The sequence below is a fragment of the Lithobates pipiens genome, unplaced genomic scaffold, assembly GCF_037356315.1.
Source record: "Lithobates pipiens isolate NorthernLeopardFrog02 unplaced genomic scaffold, aLitPip1_a1.2 Scaffold_23, whole genome shotgun sequence".
NCBI lineage: Eukaryota > Metazoa > Chordata > Amphibia > Anura > Ranidae > Lithobates > Lithobates pipiens.
In genome coordinates, this window is record NW_027507785.1 from 295,250,964 (window position 1) to 295,267,675 (window position 16,712).

Below are 16,712 nucleotides of genomic sequence, written 5' to 3' on the forward strand. Positions count from 1 at the left end.
CGAATTAACCAATCAGGTCCACCTGTCAGTTTTTCAGGCAGAGCAGGTCGGAAGGTCCATGCATTTCTATAGACAGGCAGATGTAAATGCATAGCTCCCAACTGTCCTGGATTTCGAGGGACTGTCCCTTATTTGGAGCAATGTCCCTCTGTCCCTCTTTCCTCCTCATTTGTCCCTCATTTTGGTCTGATCCTTATAGTTGTATATAACATTTTTATTTTTATTTTTTTATCTTTCAAAAACTGTTTCCCAGTGTAAACCTTTAAAGGGGTTGTAAAGGTAAATGTTTTTTCACCTTAATGCATTCTATGCATTCATATACCACCAAAAGAAAGTTCTATTTGTGTGAAAAAAAAATGACATAAATTAAATTTGGGTAGAGCGTTGTATAACCGCGCAATTGCCAGTTGCAAGCAGCGCAGTGCTGATACCAAAAAAAAAAAAAAAATGCTCTGGTCATGAAGGGGGTAAAATCTTCCGGAGGTGAAGTGGTTATTACAGGCGGCATTCATTTCAGCGAACGCAAGGTGTTCTGTAATTGGAGGAGGTGCAGATGAATATCACGAAAATAATTGGTGTTGGCAGGATTTGGGCTTAAAGTCCATGCACATTAAATAATAAATGTAACTCTTCCAGGTATTTATTACAGGGATTACCATCCTCCCCCTGACAATACTGTCATCTGTTGTTTTTTTACTTTCCCTAGAGAACAGAACCATCTTATTTTAGGCACTATTTGCACACCTCCCAACATTTTGAGATGGGAATGAGGGACACCTACTAACAAATGTATGTAGGCATAGGACACGCCCCCTGCCACACCCCCTTAAAGGAGAATTAACCCCAAAGAAAAAAAGGTTAAATCCACAAGGGCTTTTTTTTACAAATATTATTCCTTTATATTGGCTTTTAAAGTTTACAAATGCAGCAATTTAGAATTTGGATAAAAGGTTTAGCACTGGGAAACACTTTTTGAAAGATAAAAAGTGCATTTTATAGACAACTATATGGATCAGATCAAAATGAGGGATAAATGAGGAGGAAGGAGGGACATTGCCCCAAATCAGGGACAGTCCCTCGAAATCAGGCACAGTTGGGAGCTATGCATTCAGGGTAGGGTTGCCACCTGTCCGGTTTTGGTAGGGGTTTAGGAGGCTGTGCCCGGGTTTCCCTCTGCCTCACACCCGGACACCATTTCCAGCTGACAGGGGTACCATGGGGCCTCCTTTTACGAGCCCCAGCACACAGGGGGACCTGGACAGCAGGGGCATCGGAGCAGCGGGCGGGGGGAGCAATTACAGAGCAATCAAAACATATGGGAGAGAGCAGGTGAAAGACAGCTGCTGGTGTGGAAGGTTTTAATAAAATAAATGCTTAAAAACAAACAATCCACTCACTCTCCATGTCAGAGCTGTATATGTCAGTCTGTGAAGTTGGATGTCCCATCCTCCCCTCAGATCCACGCTGCTCTTATCACTGAATCGCTGGAGGAAGCCAAGGATACAGAGCTGTGGGGAGACTGCAGTGAGCTGTCAGCCTGGGATGCTGTGACCAATCAGAGCATTCCAGAGGCTTAACCACGCCTCCATCATCAGAGGCTGGCAGTTCACATGAGTTTCCTGTGGCTCTCTGTTTCCTCCAGCGATTCAGTGATGAGAGCAGCGTGGATCAGAGGGGAGAATGGGACATCCAACTTCACAGACTGACATATACAGCTCTGACATGAGTGAGTGGATTGCTTTTAAGCATTTATTTTTTTTAAAACTTCCACAGCACCAGCAGCTGCCTGTTGCCTCTCTCTCTTATGTTTTGACCCTTCTGTGTTTGCCACCCCCACCTGTGTGTTTGCACCCCCCTCCTCTGTAATTGCCTCCCTCTCTGTAATTTCCCCTCTCCTCTGTATTTGCACCCCCTTCCTCTGTAATTGTCCCTCCCTTCTCTGTAATTGCACCCCTCCTCTGTAATTGCACCCCTCCTCTGTATTTGCCCCCCTCCTCTATATTTGCACCCCCTCCTCTGTAATTTCCTCCCTTCTTGCACCCTTCTCCTCTGTAATTGCCCCTCCTCTAATTGCTCCCCAATCTCTGTAATTGTCCCCCCTCCTCTGTAATTGCTCCCCACGCCCGCCACTCTGAACCGCCTGCTGTCCGGGTCTCCCTGTGTGCTGGGGCCCCGTGATACCCCCTGTCGGCTGCCATGGGGGTATTGGAGGGAGGAGGATGTGTGCTGGTAGGGGAAGAAGATTTGTGTAGCACTGAACCCCGAACGAGCGGCTGGATTTTCCGGGCTTACCGTTACCTTCTCCGTCTCGTATACGTCTAGGTGTTTCCCAATGTAGATGGCCCATAAACTGTAGAGACTAGGGATGAGCCGAACACCCCCCCGGTTCGGTTCGCACCAGAACTTGCGAACGACCCCCGCGTTCGGTACGAACGTTAGAACCCCATTGAAGTCTATGGGACTCGAACGTTCGAAATGGAAAGTGCTAATTTTAACGGCTAATATGCAAGATAGTGTCCTAAAAAGGGTTTGGGGACCTGCCTCCTGCCTCAGGGGACATGGGTCACTGCAAAAAAAAGTTTTAAAAACTGCCGTTTTGGCGGGAGCACTGATTTTAATGACGATTAAAGTGAAAAAAAAAAAGTGAAATATTCCTTTAAATATGGTGCCTGGGGGGTGTCTGTAGTATGCCTGTGAAGTGCCACGTGTTTCCCGTGTTTAGAACAGTCCCTGCACAAAATGACATTAAACGGAAATAACACCATTTAAAACTGCTTGCGGTTTTAATGTTATATCTGGTTCCTGCAATATGGTTGAAAATCATTGAGAAACATGGCATGGGTAGCCCTCCCTGCCCATTACCAGCCTATTTGGGTCTTGAACGCATATTAAGGGGAACCCCGTACCCATATTAAAAAAAGGAAATGCGTGTGGCCCCCAGGCCCTATATACTCAGAACAGCAGTATACAGGCGGTGCAAACAAGACAAGGACTGTGTAGGTTTGTTGTGTTAAGTTGAATCTGTTTGTCATTTTCAACCGGTACATTTTTAAAGTGTAGCTCCAGTCAAAAAAACGATTTTTAAGCTTTTTGGAAAACATAGGGAAGGGTTATCACCCCTGTATAATTTGTTTTGTCGTCCATCTTTTTTCATCTCACTTGCTGCTGTCTCCTTGCGTTTGCAAGTAGGAGATGTTTGTAAGTTGGATGTTTGAAAGTAGGGGCCTGCCCTATATTATAGCGGTATGTACTGGGTACAGAGCACGCAGATAGCATGCACTATCTCCTAACACTACTGACTGCAAGCTCTATTATTAACCACTTGACCACTGGGCACTTAAACACCCTTAATAACCAGACCAATTTTCAGCTTTCGGTGCCCTCACATTTTGAATGACAATTACTCAGTCATGCAACACTGGACCTATAGGAAATGTTTGTCCTTTTTTCACACAAATAGAGCTTTCTTTTGGTGGTATTTAATCACTGCTGGGTTTTTTATTTTTTGTGCTATAAAAGAAAAAAAGACCGAAAATTCTGCGAAAAAATGAATTTTTCTTCGTTTCTGTTATAAAATTTAGCAGATTAGTCATTTTTTCTTCATAAATTTTGGCCAAAATTCATACTACTACATATCTTTGGTAAAAAAATAAGTACAAATTGGTGGATATTATTTGGTCTTTGTGAAAGTTATAGAGTCCACAAGCTTTGGTGCCAATATCTGAAAATTGATCACACCTGAAGTACTGACGGCCTATTTCCTTTTTTTTTTTTTCCACAAAATTGTCATATTATCAGGTTATTTCACACACACAGCATATGCATACCACAAATTACACCCCAAAACACATTCTGCTATTACTCCCGAGTACGGCGATACCACATGTGTGAGACTTTTACACAGCGTGGCTACATACAGAGGCCCAACATGCAGGGAGCTCCATCAGGCGTTCTGGAGCACCCAGGCCAATTCTGACATTTCTCTCCTACATGTAAAAATCATCATTTATTTGCTAGAAAATTACAGAGAACCCCAAAACATTATATATATATTTTTTTTTAGCAAAGACCCTGGAGAATACAATGGTGGTCGTTGCAAATTTTTATCTCACACGGTATTTGCACAGCAATTTTTCAAACGCGTTTTTTGGGGGGAAAAAACAGTTTTGTGCTTAAAAAACAAACAAAAAAAACAGTAAAGTTAGCCCAATGTTTGCATAAAGTGAAAGATGAAGTTATGCTGAGTAAATAGATATCAAACATGTCACTCTTCAAAATTGCACATGCCCGTGGAATGGCGCCAAACGTCGCTACTTAAAAAATCCCCATAGGCGACGCTTTAAATTTTTTTTTACTGGTTACATGTTTTGAGTTGCAGAGGAGGTCTAGGACTAGAATTATTGCTCTCGCTCTAACATTCTCGGCGATACCTCACATGTGTGGCACATGCGAGCACATGGGGACATGGGCGCTTTAATTTTTATTTTATTTTTTTATTGTTCATTTTACTTTATTTATTTTAGTTTGACATTTTTTTCCCCAAAAATATATTTTTGATCACTTTTATTCCTATTACAAGAAATGTAAACATCCCTTGTAATAGGAATATGGGGTGACAGGTCCTCTTTACAGTGAAATCTGGGGGGTCAATATGACCCCACATCTCACCTCTAGGCTGGGAAGCCTGAAATAAAAAATAAAAAAAAGATTCTGGCTTTGATCGTACTGGCGAGTTGGTAGAAGCACCGGAGGGCGGTGAGGGGCGTCTATGGCTGGGTATTTCAGGGTATCACCGAGTATGGCTGGGTATCTCCGAGTATGGCTGGGTATGGCAATTTATGGCAGGGTATTACAGAGTATTGGTGGGGTATTGGCGGGGTACGAATTCTGGGAGGCCGTTAATTAACAGCCTCTCAGAGTTAAACAACCGCCCTGAAGCCGTTAATCGGCAATGGGCAGTTGTTAAGTTGTTAAAGCTAGATCACTAGCTATATAGGTGAGGTGAATATAGTGGTGTATACTGCAGTCAGGGCACAGACAACAACCACTACACAGCAGCAAGATAGGAAATCAGCCAAAAACGTTTGGTGTGTACTGTGTTGAAGGTACACAGAACACCCACTGCTTCAGATGCTAGGTAACACACTACACGAGGCCGCCTCAAAGGCGGCCTTATATAGTGTGGGGCGTGCACTACACAGCCTGAGCTATGATTGGCCACAGGCAGGATGCCTGTGGCCAATCATGGCTCTCCTCGCTGCCGGCGCTGCAATTGGCCAAGCATGCGGGGTCACAGTGCATGCTTGGCCAATCATGGGGCAGCAATGCACTGCACCACCGCAGTGCATTGTGGTCCGCGCGCGCGTCACTCGAATTTTGACGCGAACGGCCCAAACGTTCGGAATTTGCCGAACGGCCGAACAGCCAATGTTCGAGTCGAACGTACGTTCGACTCGAACACGAAGCTCATCCCTAGTAGAGACCAACACTTGAATCCCTTTAGGAATTTTTATTTGCAAAACGTTTAACAGAACACAGTCTCTCACAGTAGGGAATAGAGGGGATGGATAATAAAGCTCAGGTACTCTTGGAACTGCTGACACTTGAAATGTCTCTCTAGATAATCCAGGGAATAGCCATTCGCAACTGGATATTACAGCAATCGGATAAATCCTTTTTTTGTGAATTTAGCAACCGACAGGTGATTCGGGTGAAGCAAAGTCTCTGCCACAGACTTGGTTGTAGAACTTTAGAATGAGAGAGAGTCTCACAAACTTAGTTGTAACTGAAGGATGAAATTAGGAACTCTCATACGGTACCAGTATCTTGTAGCCGGTCTGGCGATACCGTAAGAGTGTGGATTCACTTGGTGTCCTTTCCAGCTTAGCTTACAGGCTCCTACCGATCAGCCAGCCTTGTGCATGGCCCTCTTCTGAAGAGTCCTCCCCTGGTTGCGTTTTCAGTTGCTGGGCCTCTCCAAACCCGAGACGGCACCAGACCACCTTGGAACCCTCCTTCCAGTTACTGTGACTCGGGCTAGCCAGCCCCGAGACTCGGAAACGGATGGATCCACACTCCAGGCCATGAGGGCCTCTGGGGGCTGGTCAGGAGGACCAGGACCAGGGAGTCAGAACAGACTTCTGGACTGGAACCCAGAATCACGTGACCTCAGCACCTTAAGTACCCTCTCCCTGTATACACAGCGAGACAACGCACCCACTGATTGGCTCAGAGAGAGAGATTGGTACCCAATGAGTTCAACCAGACTGCGTTCCAATGACTGCCAAAGGTGACACCCACACCCATGGGCAGGCAGAACATAGTACAGTCCAGCCAAACTGATACTGAGACCACAATTTACTGCAATTAACCCTAAAACCCAACTATGGTCTTAGGAACATTTTCAATTTACAAAAACATAGCACATGCTCTTCAGGAGCCCGACGCTACATTTGTAATATAAGGGAATGGGGATAATGGCACCCCAATCACAAAGCAAAACTTCTTTTGGGTGACGGGCATCCCACAATTCTGTTTACGTGATTTTGCTGTGATGTGTCGGGTGACCATCTCTGCAAAATCACACACCAAGGTTGGGGTGCCATGCCTTGCGCCGCTAAACTGTTTGGGTTTGGCTTGAAGAAAAGGTGGCAACCCTACCGTCCACTGCTCTACTGACACCGTCCACTGCTCTACTGACACCGTCCACTGCTCTACTGACACCATACACTGCTCTACTGACACTGTCTACTGCCTGCCCTACTGACACTGTCCGCTGCTCTACTGACACTGTCTACTGCCTGCCCTACTGACACTGTCCACTGCCCTATTGACACCATTTACTGCTCTACTGACACCATTTACTGCTCTACTGACACCATTTACTGCCCTACTGACACCATTTACTGCCCTACTGACACTGTCCACTGCCCTACTAACACTGTCCACTGCTCTACTGACACTGTTCACTGCCCTACTGACACCATTTACTGCTCTACTGACACTGTCCACTGTTCTACTAACACTGTCCACTGCTCTACTGACACTGTCCACTGCTCTACTGACACTGTCCACTGCCCTACTGACACCATTTACTGCTCTACTGACACTGTCCACTGTTCTACTGACACTGTCCACTGCTCTACTGACACGATTTACTGCCTTACTGACACTGTCCACTGCCCTACTGACACCATTTACTGCTCTACTGACACTGTCCACTGTTCTACTGACACTGTCCACTGTCCACTGCCCTACTGACACCATTTACTGCTCTACTGACACTGTCCACTGCCCTACTGACACCCTTTACTGCCCTACTGACACTGTCCACTGCTCTACTGGCTGACAGTGTCCACTTTTAAGGTAGGCTATTTTCACTGACATTTCTATTATTAATCGAATCATATTTTATGGGTACACTAAATGCTTTTGTTTTATTTAATCATGTTCCTTTAAGTCCCCCCACTGTTAATGCAATTTGGCTATAGCAACTGTTCACTGTAGCACACCTCATTACTACTCATTTTGGGTATTGCCATGCGCCGTGAAAATGTTCGGGTTTGACTTGAAGAAAAGGTGGCAACCCTAATTCAGGGTCAGTATCACTTGCTTGACTGAGATTCAGGCTTAGAGGTGGCGCAAGGATGTAAATCTTGTTTACAGATATCTGACACAAATCAGCCCCCTGTTGCAGCTTCCCACCTTGTGATTTGCTACAAAATGTCAATCTACAGTCTATGTAATCAGGGAGAAGAGACTGAGGAAAAGCCTTCTGCCTGCAGCAGACTGATGACATCATCTCAAGCCTCTGGACTTTATTTCAAATACTGCATTATAATGATAAGATGGACTCATAGGTGTGCGCACAGGGTGTACCAGGTGTGCCTGGGCACACCCTAATCACCTAGTGTGCATTAGCATTATCGCTCTGTGTAGCAGTGGGGAGATGTGAAAAATCTCCCTCTTACCGGTTCTGCCATAAGAGAAGTGTTTATGCACTTCTCTTTCACTATGCTGGCAGGGGTCTCAATCTGCCAGGGCCATAAATATATATAGATATGGGCCATATATATATATAGACACACACACACACACACACACACACACGTTAGTTTTTGAGCTTTGGGGTGCACACCCTAATGCAATTGGCTGCGCACACTATTGAGATGGAGCTTTTTTTTTTACAGTTCACTTTAGGAAGCCTATTCTGACATTGGGGGAGATTTATGACAACTGGTGCAGCTTTGCATAGTAACCAATCAGCTTCTAGGTTTTATTGTCAACACTAGGGATGAGCCGAACACCCCCCGGTTCCGTTCGCACCAGAACTTTCGAACGGACACCAAATTCGTACGAAGTTTAGAACCCCATTGAAGTCTATGGGACTCAAACGTTCAAAATTAAAAGTGCTAATTTTAACGGCTAATATGCAAGATACTGCCCTAAAAAGGGTTTGGGGACCTGGCTCCTGCCCCAGGGGACATGGGTCAATGCCTAAAATGTTTTTAAAAATGGCCGTTTTGGCGGGAGCACTGATTTTAATGACGATTAAAGTGAAAAAAAAAAAGTGAAATATTCCTTTAAATATGGTGCCTGGGGGGTGTCTGTAGTATGCCTGTGAAGTGCCACGTGTTTCCCGTGTTTAGAACAGTCCCTGCACAAAATGACATTAAACGGAAATAACATCATTTAAAACTGCTTGCGGTTTTAATGTTATATCTGGTTCCTGCAATATGGTTGAAAATCATTGAGAAAAATGGCATGGGTAGCCCTCCTTGCCCATTACCAGCCCCTTTGGGTCTTGTACGCATATTAAGGGGAACCCCGTACCCATATTAAAAAAAGGAAATGTGTGTGGCCCCCATGCCCTATATACTCAGAACAGCAGTATACAGGCAGTGCAAACAAGACAGGGACTGTGTAGGTTTGTTGTGTTAAGTTGAATCTGTTTGTAATTTTCAACTGGTACATTTTTAAAGTGTAGCTCCAGTCAAAAAAACTATTTTTAAGCTTTTTGGAAAACATAGGGAAGGGTTATCACCCCTGTCTAATTTGTTTTGTCGTCCATCTTTTTTCATCTCACTTGCTGTTGTCTCCTTCCGTTTGCAAGTAGGAGATGTTTGTAAGTTGGATGTTTGAAAGTAGGGGCCTGCCCTATATGCTCTGCAGAAATGGCGGAACAAGGTGTTGGTTTTGCCACAACATTGTAAGCCCTCAAAGTGACTCTTGGTGGGCGCTGGAGCGCCCTGCTGTGAACGATTATATCAAGAATTGTAATTACATGCCATTGTTGAACCGTGGTAGAAAAATTGACCTTTGGTGGTTGTGGTGCTGGTGCCACAACACTATAAGTCCTCACAGTTACTCTGGGTGGGCAAGGGAACGGGCCCTCCTGTGAAATATTATATCAAGAATTGTAATTACATGTCCCTGTTAAACAGGGGCAGAAAAATTGTGCCTTAGGCACTGGTGCTGGTGCCACCACACTGCAACCTCTTCCATATACTCTAGTTTTATTGCAGGAATTAGTCCTGCTGCAAAGCATTGCATCAAAAATTGTACTTAAACGCCCCTGTTAAACAGGGGCAGAAAAATTGGGCCTTAGGCACTGGTGCTGGTGCCACGACACTGCAACCTCTCCCATATACTCTAGTTTTATTGCAGGAATTAGCCCTGCTGCAAAGCATTGCATCAAAAATTGTAATTAAACGCCCCTGTTAAACAGGGGCAGAAAAATTGGGCCTTAGGCACTGGTGCTGGTGCCACCACACTGCAACCTCTCCCATATACTCTAGTTTTATTGCAGGAATTAGCCCTGCTGCAAAGCATTGCATCAAAAATTGTACTTAAACGCCCCTGTTAAACAGGGGCAGAAAAATTGGGCCTTAGGCACTGGTGCTGGTGCCACGACACTGCAACCTCTCCCATATACTCTAGTTTTATTGCAGGAATTAGCCCTGCTGCAAAGCATTGCATCAAAAATTGTACTTAAACGCCCCTGTTAAACAGGGGCAGAAGAAAAATTGGGCCTTAGGCACTGGTGCTGGTGCCACCACACTGCAACCTCTCCCATATACTCTATTTTTATTGCAGGAATTAGCCCTGCTGCAAAGCATTGCATCAAAAATTGTAATTAAACGCCCCTGTTAAACAGGGGCAGAAAAATTGGGCTGATGGCATCACCCAGAACCAGAAATGTTCTTCCAACATATCAGCGGAGGAGGAAGAGGATAGACAATCAACATAACAGGACAGTCACTCAGCATCAGCATAGGCGGTCTTGAAGGGATGTGATATTTAAAAAAAAAATTATTCGGTTACATCAGCTTCAGGTGCTTGGTAGCTGTGGGTGATCCAAGACTGATTCATCTTGATGAAGGTCAGTCGATCAACTGATTCGGTGGACAGGCGCACCCTGTGATCGGTAACAAAGCCACCAGCAGCGCTGAAGGTGCGTTCCGAAAGAACGCTGGATGCAGGACAGGCCAGTAGCTCAATTGCATACTGTGCAAGCTCTGGCCAGTGATCCATCCTCAAGACCCAGTAAGCCAGAGGATTTTCCGTGGGAAAGGTGTCCAAGTCTGACCTTGCCCCTAGGTATTCCTGCACCATGTAAATCAGACACTGGCGATGGTTGCTGGAACCAATCATACCTTGGGGCTGCGGACTAAAAAATTGTCTGAAAGCATCAGTCAGATGGCCACCTTCTCCACCGCTCCTTCTGACCGATGCCTCAGCAACACGTTGTCCAGGACCAGGAGTTTGTAACCTCCCAGTCTCTGGGAACGCATTGCACAGACCTTTCTGCAAGGCCTCCCGGAGATGTCTCATCCTCTGCTCCCTCTGTGATGGCAAGATAAGGTCGGCAACCTTACCCTTATACTGTGGATCAAGGAGAGTGGCCAGCCAGTAATGGTCCCTCTCCTTGATCCGAAGAATACGAGGATCCTTCCGCAGGCTTTGCAGGATCAGGGAGGCCATGCAGCGTAGGTTAGCTGAGGCATTCGGTCCGGAGTCCTCTGGGTCACTAAGGGCAACATGATCCGCACCTACCTCCTCCCAGCCACGTACAAGTCCACGTGTTTCTTGGGACTGTAAATCATCCCTACAAGACTGCTGCTGCTGATGCTGAGTGCCAGCCTCCACCTCAATGCTGACACAATCATCCTCCTCCTCCTCTTCCTCCTCCTCATCCTCTTCCTGTGTGATGGGTGGCACAGCAGGAACACTGTCTGGATAAAGGGGGCCTTGAGAGGCAAGGAAGTCCTCCTCTTCCTGCCTCTGTTCTGCCTCAAGTGCCCTGTCCATTATTCCACGCAGCGTATGCTCCAAGAGGTGGACAAGAGGTACAGTGTCACTGATGCATGCACTGTCACTGCTCACCATCCTTGTGGCCTCCTCAAACGGTGACAGGACAGTGCATGCATCCCTGATCATGCCCCACTGGCGTGGTGAGAAAAAACCGAGCTCCCCTGACCCTGTCCTGGTCCCGTAGTCGCACAGGTACTCATTGATGGCCCTCTGCTGCGTGTGGGACCTGGCTCCTGCCCCAGGGGACATGGGTCAATGCCTAAAATGTTTTTAAAAATGGCCGTTTTGGCGGGAGCACTGATTTTAATGACGATTAAAGTGAAAAAAAAAAGTGAAATATTCCTTTAAATATGGTGCCTGGGGGGTGTCTGTAGTATGCCTGTTTAGTGCCACGTGTTTCCCGTGTTTAGAACAGTCCCTGCACAAAATGACATTAAACGGAAATAACATCATTTAAAACTGCTTGCGGTTTTAATGTTATATCTGGTTCCTGCAATATGGTTAAAAATCATTGAGAAAAATGGCATGGGTAGCCCTCCTTGCCCATTACCAGCCCCTTTGGGTCTTGTACGCATATTAAGGGGAACCCCGTACCCATATTAAAAAAAGGAAATGCGTGTGGCCCCCATGCCCTATATACTCAGAACAGCAGTATACAGGCAGTGCAAACAAGACAGGGACTGTGTAGGTTTGTTGTGTTAAGTTGAATCTGTTTGTAATTTTCAACTGGTACATTTTTAAAGTGTAGCTCCAGTCAAAAAAACTATTTTTAAGCTTTTTGGAAAACATAGGGAAGGGTTATCACCCCTGTCTAATTTGTTTTGTCGTCCATCTTTTTTCATCTCACTTGCTGTTGTCTCCTTCCGTTTGCAAGTAGGAGATGTTTGTAAGTTGGATGTTTGAAAGTAGGGGCCTGCCCTATATGCTCTGCAGAAATGGCGGAACAAGGTGTTGGTTTTGCCACAACATTGTAAGCCCTCAAAGTGACTCTTGGTGGTCGCTGGAGCGCCCTGCTGTGAACGATTATATCAAGAATTGTAATTACATGCCATTGTTGAACCGTGGTAGAAAAATTGACCTTTGGTGGTTGTGGTGCTGGTGCCACAACACTATAAGTCCTCACAGTTACTCTGGGTGGGCACAGGAACGGGCCCTCCTGTGAAATATTATATCAAGAATTGTAATTACATGTCCCTGTTAAACAGGGGCAGAAAAATTGTGCCTTAGGCACTGGTGCTGGTGCCACCACACTGCAACCTCTTCCATATACTCTAGTTTTATTGCAGGAATTAGTCCTGCTGCAATGCATTGCATCAAAAATTGTACTTAAACGCCCCTGTTAAACAGGGGCAGAAAAATTGGGCCTTAGGCACTGGTGCTGGTGCCACGACACTGCAACCTCTCCCATATACTCTAGTTTTATTGCAGGAGTTAGCCCTGCTGCAAAGCATTGCATCAAAAATTGTAATTAAACGCCCCTGTTAAACAGGGGCAGAAAAATTGGGCCTTAGGCACTGGTGCTGGTGCCACCACACTGCAACCTCTCCCATATACTCTAGTTTTATTGCAGGAATTAGCCCTGCTGCAAAGCATTGCATCAAAAATTGTACGTAAACGCCCCTGTTAAACAGGGGCAGAAAAATTGGGCCTTAGGCACTGGTGCTGGTGCCACGACACTGCAACCTCTCCCATATACTCTAGTTTTATTGCAGGAATTAGCCCTGCTGCAAAGCATTGCATCAAAAATTGTACTTAAACGCCCCTGTTAAACAGGGGCAGAAGAAAAATTGGGCCTTAGGCACTGGTGCTGGTGCCACCACACTGCAACCTCTCCCATATACTCTATTTTTATTGCAGGAATTAGCCCTGCTGCAAAGCATTGCATCAAAAATTGTAATTAAACTCCCCTGTTAAACAGGGGCAGAAAAATTGGGCTAATGGCATCACCCAGAACCAGAAATGTTCTTCCAACATATCAGCGGAGGAGGAAGAGGATAGACAATCAACATAACAGGACAGTCACTCAGCATCAGCATAGGCAGTCTTGAAGGGATGTGATATTTTAAAAAAAATTATTCGGTTACATCAGCTTCAGGTGCTTGGTAGCTGTGGGTGATCCAAGACTGATTCATCTTGATGAAGGTCAGTCGATCAACTGATTCGGTGGACAGGCGCACCCTGTGATCGGTAACAAAGCCACCAGCAGCGCTGAAGTTGCGTTCCGAAAGAACGCTGGATGCAGGACAGGCCAGTAGCTCAATTGCATACTGTGCAAGCTCTGGCTAGTGATCCATCCTCAAGACCCAGTAAGCCAGAGGATTTTCCGTGGGAAAGGTGTCCAAGTCTGACCTTGCCCCTAGGTATTCCTGCACCATGTAAATCAGACGCTGGCGATGGTTGCTGGAACCAATCATACCTTGGGGCTGCGGACTAAAAAATTGTCTGAAAGCATCAGTCAGATGGCCACCTTCTCCACCGCTCCTTCTGACCGATGCCTCAGCAACACGTTGTCCAGGACCAGGAGTTTGTAACCTCCCAGTCTCTGGGAACGCATTGCACAGACCTTTCTGCAAGGCCTCCCGGAGATGTCTCATCCTCTGCTCCCTCTGTGATGGCAAGATAAGGTCGGCAACCTTACCCTTATACTGTGGATCAAGGAGAGTGGCCAGCCAGTAATGGTCCCTCTCCTTGATCCGAAGAATACGAGGATCCTTCCGCAGGCTTTGCAGGATCAGGGAGGCCATGCAGCGTAGGTTAGCTGAGGCATTCGGTCCGGAGTCCTCTGGGTCACTAAGGGCAACATGATCCGCACCTACCTCCTCCCAGCCACGTACAAGTCCACGTGTTTCTTGGGACTGTAAATCATCCCTACAAGACTGCTGCTGCTGATGCTGAGTGCCAGCCTCCACCTCAATGCTGACACAATCATCCTCCTCCTCCTCTTCCTCCTCCTCATCCTCTTCCTGTGTGATGGGTGGCACAGCAGGAACACTGTCTGGATAAAGGGGGCCTTGAGAGGCAAGGAAGTCCTCCTCTTCCTGCCTCTGTTCTGCCTCAAGTGCCCTGTCCATTATTCCACGCAGCGTATGCTCCAAGAGGTGGACAAGAGGTACAATGTCACTGATGCATGCACTGTCACTGCTCACCATCTTTGTGGCCTCCTCAAACGGTGACAGGACAGTGCATGCATCCCTGATCATGCCCCACTGGCGTGGTGAGAAAAAACCGAGCTCCCCTGACCCTGTCCTGGTCCCGTAGTCGCACAGGTACTCATTGATGGCCCTCTGCTGCGTGTGCAGCCGCTGCAGCATGGCCAACGTTGAGTTCCACCTGGTGGGCATGTCACATATAAGGCGGTTCTTGGGCAGGTTCAACTCCTTTTGGAGCTCAGCCAGCCGAGCACAGGCATTAAATGATCGGCGGAAATGCACACAGACTTTCCTGACCTGCTTCAGGACATCCCTTAAGCCGGGGTACCTGCCCAAGAACCGCTGCACCACCAGGTTAAGGACGTGAGCTACACAGGGCACATGGGTCAGTTGTCCCTGTCGGAGGGCGGAGAGGAGGTTGGTGCCATTGTCACAAACCACCATTCCTGGCTTAAGCTGGCGTGGTGTCAACCACCTCTCGGCCTGCCCCTGCAGAGCTGACAAAACATCCGCCCCAGTGTGGCTCCTGTCCCCCAAACAAACCAGCGCAAGCACGGCATGGCATCGTTTTGCCTGCGTACTTGCGTAGCCCCTGGAACGCCTACGGAGCACCGCTGGTTCTGAGGACAGAGCACTGGAAGAGGCCATGGAGGAAGAAGAGGAGGGGGTGGAGGAGAGAGGTGTGTCACAACCAATAGTAGCATTTTGGAGGCGTGGTGGCGGAACAACCTCCAACACTACTGCACCTTGTCCTGCATCCTTCCCAGCTGCCAGAAGAGTGACCCAATGGGCCGTGAAAGACAGGTAACGTCCCTGTCCATGCCTGCTGGACCATGAGTCAGCGGTAATATGCACCTTTCCGCTGACCGCCCTGTCCAGCGAGGCAAGGACATTGCCTTCCACATGCCGGTAGAGAGCCGGAATCGCCTTCCGTGAGAAAAAGTGGCGTTTGGGGACCTGCCACTGAGGAACCGCACATTGTACAAACTCACGGAAGGGGGCCGAGTCTACCAACTGAAAAGGCAGCAGTTGAAGTGCTAGCAATTTAGCCAAGCTAGCATTCAACCGCTGGGCATGTGGATGGCTGGGAGTGAACTTCTTTCGCCGGTCCAGCAGCTGGGGCAGGGACATTTGCCTGCTATAATCGGACGTGGGTGTACTGCTAGCAGAGTGCCCGGAAGCACTTGGCTGTGACACACCTAATTCTACACCTTCATTCCTCTCAGAGCAGGTTTCAGAGAGGACTGAAGGTCTAGTGGGGTTGGAGATACCAGCTGATGAGGAGCAAGGAGAGGTCCGCTTTGTTCTTTGGTGTGGGTCTTTGAGGTACGCTTGCCAATGAGCTGCATGGCAGGTCAACATATGTCTGGTCAAGCATGTGGTGCCCAAGCGGCTGATGTTTTGGCCACGCGAGATACGCTTGAGACATATGTTGCAAATAGCAGCGGTGCGATCTGATGCACTCGTCTCAAAAAAGGCCCACACCAAAGAACTTTTAGAATAACGCGCAGAGGCAGCGCCCTGCACAGGCGGAGCTCTGCGGTGTGATTCAGTCGGTGTGCTGCCCCTAAGCTGGCCCCCGGAGGGCATCCTGCCTCGTTGGACATGTGCCTCCTCCTCCTCCTCCTCTCTCCTACCAGGCACCCACGTGGAGGCAGTGCCCATATCATCCCCTCCCTCTTCATCGCTGTAGCAAACCTGGCAATATGCTGCAGCTTGTGGAACATGACTGCCAGATTGCTGTCCTTCTTGAGAATCCCCTCTCTCTGCATTCACGCTACTGCCTTCCTCTAGCTGAGTGTCATCATCAGAGCCTACAAAACACTGGGCATCCTCCTGGAGCATGTACCCAACACTGTGCTCAAAGAGTTCAGGAGACTCCTCAGGAGGACATGGTGGGTCTAGGGAAGGAGTCACTGATGATGACATTGAGAGGAGGGAAGACGATGCGTTGGCAGCTGCTTTGCTAGTACCCTGAGACTGGGTGAGAGAGGATGAGGAGGATGAAGAGGGCTTGGTCATCCACTCTACCAAGTCGTTGGCATGTTGCGGTTCAACATGTCCAGCTGCCCGAAAAGAAGGACAAGCGTGTTCCATGGCCACGTGCTGATGACAATGCACCGCGTCCACGACCAGCACTGTTGTCTCTAGACACAGAGCCTGCTTGCCCTCTTTTATCGGCTCGCGCCTGTCTGCCTCTCCTTGCTGGCCTTCCAGACATGGTAATGGCCTGAAGGGAGTTGGGTAAAA